Raw genomic sequence first — 5,534 nt, 5'->3', positions numbered from 1 at the left:
GGGTTCGATCCCTGGGTTGGGAAGATACCCTGGAGGAGGGCATGGCAGCCCACTCCAGTATTCTTGCCTGGAGAATCCCCAAGGACAAAGGAACCTGGAGGGCTGCAGTCCATGAGGTCACAAAGAGTCGGACATGACTGAGCAACTAAGCACAGTCATAGCTGTAAGAAAGACAGAAGACAGTTTTCAGTGGCAAAGGAAATCAGTGGAGTCAAAATAGGGGGAAAAAATTGAATCTAGAAACATATACAAAAGCAAAAGTGAATTGTCTATTATTACATAGCAATAGAAACTATAGCAACCATTTATCCACTCATAGTTCTGTACATCAGTCTCGGCAGATTCAATTAGTCAGGTCTTACTGGACTGACTTCATGCAAAGAGTTGATTCATTGGAAAAGACTCTGATGCTGGGAGGGATTGGGGGCAGGAGGAGAAGGGGACAACAGAGGATAAGATGGCTGGATGGCATCACTGACTCAATGGACGTGAGTTTGAGTGAACTCCAGGAGATGGTGATGGACAGGGAGGCCTGGCGTGCCGTGATTCATGGGGTCCCAAAGAGTCAGACACGACTGAGCGACTGAACTGAACTGAACTGAACTGGACTGACATCAAGTTGTCAGCCAGGCAACTTCTAGGGAAGAATTCACTTCTAAGCTTATTCAGGTTGCGGCAGAATTTAGTTCTTTGGAATTGTAAAACTGAAGTGTATGCTTACTGGCTGTCATCTGGGACTACTCTCAGCTCCCAGAGGCTACCCACATTTCTTTCGGCATAGCCCCTCCATCTTCTAAGGTAGCTAGGCCATGTTTAATCCATCTCATACCTGGAATCTTTCTGACTTCCTCTCCTGCTACCAACCAGAGACAATTCTCTGGTTAGACAATCATTGTTTTCTCTGTTTCATGAATGAGGAAATCGGTGATTAAACAATTTGTCTGTAGCCCCATGAAGATTCATTGATAGATTTGGTACTAAAATTTACATTTCTTCATTCCTAGACCAGCCTTCTACCTCTTTCGAGACTAAAAGCAGGACTGTCAGTAGACAGAGTCCTCCCTAGAGTTTCCCCTCCTGGTCGGGATGCAGGTCTTCGTGGCCTGTCTGGATGCCTTGTCTATGGATAGTACCAGTGTTTAAGATCATCCTGAATTGTTTGGTTAACGCTCTTAGCGCATTTCTGGGCTTTTGCACAGTACAGTAAAGGAAAATACCTTATTCTACAAAAAAGGAAATACAAGATGAATTGCCTCTTGAATAAGAAAGATATGTCCCAAGGAATAGCAAAAAGGACTCTCTCAGAATGCCATCTCTGACTGCATCAGCAAGGGCAATGAGCAGAAATGCTATCAGTATACTTATAGCAAAAACATTCAGTAAAAGAATTTGATTACCAAAGTCTATTCTCACCCACAATTGATTTTTTTTCAACACAGCTTCCAGACAACTTAAAGATCAAAGAAAGCTGTCTATATACAGACTAAATGACAAAACACTGCTGCTGCTGCTGCTGCTGCTAAGTCGCTTCAGTCGTGTCCGACTCTGTGCGACCCCAGAGATGGCAGCCCACCAGGCTCCCCTGTCCCTGGGATTCTCCAGGCAAGAACACTGGAGTAGGTTGCCATTTCCACAGAGAGCTTAAAAATGCTGATTTGGGAGCAAAATGATTCAGAAACTGATTCCACTTCCATATCCACCACATATTGACTGTGTTTCTTTGGGAAATGTACTTACCTCTCTAGAATTTAATCTCATCTGTAAATTCAAAATGAGAAAACCGCTTCCCTCAGAGTGTTACTGTGAGGCAGGCTTAAGTCAAATAATGTCTAGCATTTAACTCATCGTAAGCACTAATTATATGCTTGCTATTGTTACTACAACTTCGTGTTAAAGAATATGTTTTATGTTCTTTCCAATATTTACTGGCATAAATATCACATATTGGATTAGTGATACTTATTTATCATCATTAATACAAGGAAGGTGATGTGTGAAAAAAAACTTGTTTAAATTTTTATGTTTTTAAAAACAGTAATTAATTAGTAAGATTTAATCTCAGAAATAATGAACCATCTTGTTAGACAATTATATCCGTTTGTAAACATAACTGCCAGAATATATATGAATATATTTAACTATTATCTATCACCCAAAACAGTTTCTGCAAGAGAAAAGAGTGGGTGGAAGATGTAGCAGAAAACACTCATTTTAAGATTAAGTGTGAAATATGTTGGAAAATCACCATGGAGACATTGTAAACAGTCAAATAACCCCAAATCTAGCCAAACTTTGGAAATGGAATTCTTCTGGATTTTGTAAAGCAGGACAACCTCATGCCTCAGAGCCTCAACAGTGAATAATATTTTAGGGGAATTATTCTCCTTCCCCAAAGGTTGGAATTAAAATGCCACAATTTGTCTGAATTATCAAATCAGTCATCAGCTGATTCATGTCAATGTATGGCAAAAACCACTACAATATTGTAATTAGCCTCCAACTAAAATAAATTAATTTTTAAAAAATCAGTCATCAGAAGACGTTTTAGAGAACAAATTTCAAGTCCTACCCTTTAGTAGTTTTAATTTTTAAAAATTACCTAATTATCTTGGTAGAAAATGTAAGAAAGAGATTACTCTCAAATAAATTTCTCACCTACTTCCCCATCCCTGCCCCCAGGCATAAAAGTGGTCAGAGTTGTCAAAACGTGCAATTTTCTCTTAGCTAGAGTTGAGTTCAACTTGAGTATTACCCAGCTTATTCCTAACCACGAACTTAAAAAGTATTATTTTTCCACATTTGCAGAAGAGGAAACCGGTCTGAGAACTCCAATACTTTTGTCCATGGTCACCCAGGCCCATCAGACTCTTAACACTTCAGTAGAGCAAGAATCTGACCAAGGTAATGACATAAGAAACAAGGTCTAGCGAGAAGGAAAAGGAGGAACCCAGACAAGGGCGACAGGAAGACACAAGCAAGAAAGCACACCCATGGATGAGCCTGCACTGAGAGACAGCATAGCCAGGCCACCAACATTCCTGACCACCTGCTTGAGTTTGGGTTTAATACGCTAGTTAGCTCAAACTGCCTGGAGTCCTGAATATTTGGCATTCAAGACTTAGTCTCTCTCCTGACACACTCGTTTTCTGGTTCAGTGCTTATATTATTTTATTGGTTCATGTTGAATAGGTCGAAAGTCATTTACTCTGAAATATGAAGACAATCAACACTGCTATTATGGTAAGAGCCAGCGTACATCTTCCATCATTGCTATTGACATGAGTTGGTTAGAGTACCCTATGATAGGCTACAGGTCATCTAATTACATCTAATTACACGCTTTTGTCATCTAATTACATGCTTTTCGTGCTTTTGAAGTACAGCAGGAATTGATCTTATTTACCACTATGACTGTGAACTTCTTAATGGAATTAACTAAAACTAACATCCCAGATAAAGAAGCTGGATATAAAATCCATACTCTACTGTCACGATAAGGAAAGACAAATAAGAAAAGCACCATAACTGCCCTTGTACAGAAAACTCCTCTTGCAAATGGGTCTATTGACCAAAAAAAAAAAAATTTCTGATGATGCATAAAATATCAATCACAAGCTTCTTCATTTTATTTCTAAAACATAACTCAGTACTAATGAGGCCATTAAAAAAACTTGAAAAGTTTTGGATATCTGTTGTTAAATATCTGTAACATTACTGAATGGTACACTTAAAATGAGTAAGATGGTAAATTCTACACAAGTTATGTGGCTTTGCTACAATTTTTAAAGTTTTTATTAGATAAAATTTGTAAACAATTAAAAACAATAAAATCATTTAAATTACTTATGCAGCAATATTTGATGCATCAAAAAATAGTACTCATAAAAGCAACAATGATAATGTTAATTTTAAAAGATTAGTTCAACAGTGTTATCAGTTATTACGTTGGGTAATATGTAAGTATCATCATTATTTTATGTTATCATTTTATATAAGTTCTGGACATTTTGTTTAAAAAGGTAAAGATAATAACATTTGAAAACACATTAAATTTTTTAAAAGAGCAAAGTTCATTATCTAAAAATATATGCTTCATAAACTTAAAATTAAGGTACTAGAAAAACTTCTTCCCCAGAGACTATTGAATAATGTATTTCTGTAATGCCTAGTCTTAGTGAGGAGACGAATATTGAAGATAAACGCAAAATGTACACAACTTGGGCTTTTCCAAGGAATAGTTTAAAATAAAATAAAAAAAAAAGAAGAAGAAACTATTGCTCCCAGGACTTCCCTGCTGGTCTAGTGTTAAGACTGAGGAAACTAAGATCCCTCATCCTGGGTGGCCAAAAATCAATAAATAAATTTTAAAAATTTATTTACAAATCTATGGCAATATATCTATTCCTTTATATTGGATTTCTTTCACTTAATATTGTTGAAATTCTTTCCTACTTTACTTGTATTAGCAGTTTGTTCTGTTTAATTCTGAGTAGTATTCCACTGTATGACTATACCACAGTGTTCCTGTTCATTTTCCTGTGATGGACACCTAAATGTTTCCATTGTGTCTGTGTTTCTGAAAAGGGTGGGTTGCTTTGGTACCCATCTGGTTGCTCACCTGATATTCTGAAATCCAGCTTGAACCTCCGTAATTTATCAGCAAATAAACTACTGAAAACATGATATTTTACATGTTTCAATGTGAGTCCATAAGACTGTTCTATGCATCAGTGACAGGGTTATTGTTACCATCTTTCTAAATTCCATACAGTATACTGTATTTATGTGGCTTACTTCACTCTGTATAATAGGCTCCAGTTTCATCCACCTCATTAGAACTGATTCAAATGTATTCTTTTTAATGGCTGAGTAATACTCCATTGTGTATATGTACCACATCCATTCATCTGCTGATGGACATCTAGGTTGCTTCCATGTCTTGGCTATTATAAACAGTGAGTATTTCCACATGTATACCTGTGGTGGATTCATTTTGATATTTGGCAAAACTAATACAATTATGTAAAGTTTAAAAATAAAATAAAATTAGAAAAAAAAAAAAACTCCTGAAAACATGTGGTAAGTAGGGGAAGAGATACAACAGAGGTCAAGTCAAGGTCCAAAAGAAGGCAAGTCACACTCAACACCATGCCCCTAGCCATTAGAGTATTTTTTTATATGCCAGAGTAAAAAAGCAGTAAGAGTAGAGAAAAAAAACAGATCGTTTTCATTTTTTTCTTTTCTATTTAAAAAAAAAATCCAAACAAAAAGTTTCTACTTAAAAATAAAACAATTTCGTTTGCTGCAGTACAACACCTATTTCACTGGATATGATCACAGAAGGACCCAAAGAAGCAACCATAAAAATATTCTCTACTCATGCAGATGAGTGGGGATTTTGTAAGATAAGAAACACATATTGGGTAATATCGTATTTACCATTCCTAAAATATAATTTCCTTGCTCTGAAACTTATAATACAACTGTAATGTTTCAGCCTTATTCACTCAACAAAAAATAAAGAAAAGTAGTTC

At 36.4% G+C, this 5,534-nt stretch overlaps 1 long non-coding RNA gene across 1 annotated transcript; it reads left to right on the top strand.

The window, feature by feature from the left end:
- Positions 1-446: 446 nt before the first annotated feature.
- On the top strand, positions 447-3,134 carry LOC133237387 (uncharacterized). Its single transcript, XR_009733170.1, has 2 exons — positions 447-488; positions 2,806-3,134. It is a non-coding gene; the product is annotated as an uncharacterized LOC133237387 (long non-coding RNA).
- The last annotated feature ends 2,400 nt before the right edge of the window (positions 3,135-5,534 follow it).

This window comes from Bos javanicus, chromosome 24 (assembly GCF_032452875.1).
Source record: "Bos javanicus breed banteng chromosome 24, ARS-OSU_banteng_1.0, whole genome shotgun sequence".
Classification (NCBI taxonomy): domain Eukaryota; kingdom Metazoa; phylum Chordata; class Mammalia; order Artiodactyla; family Bovidae; genus Bos; species Bos javanicus.
Note: the sequence above shows the minus strand (reverse complement) of the source record. Positions and strands in the feature narration are given on the sequence as shown.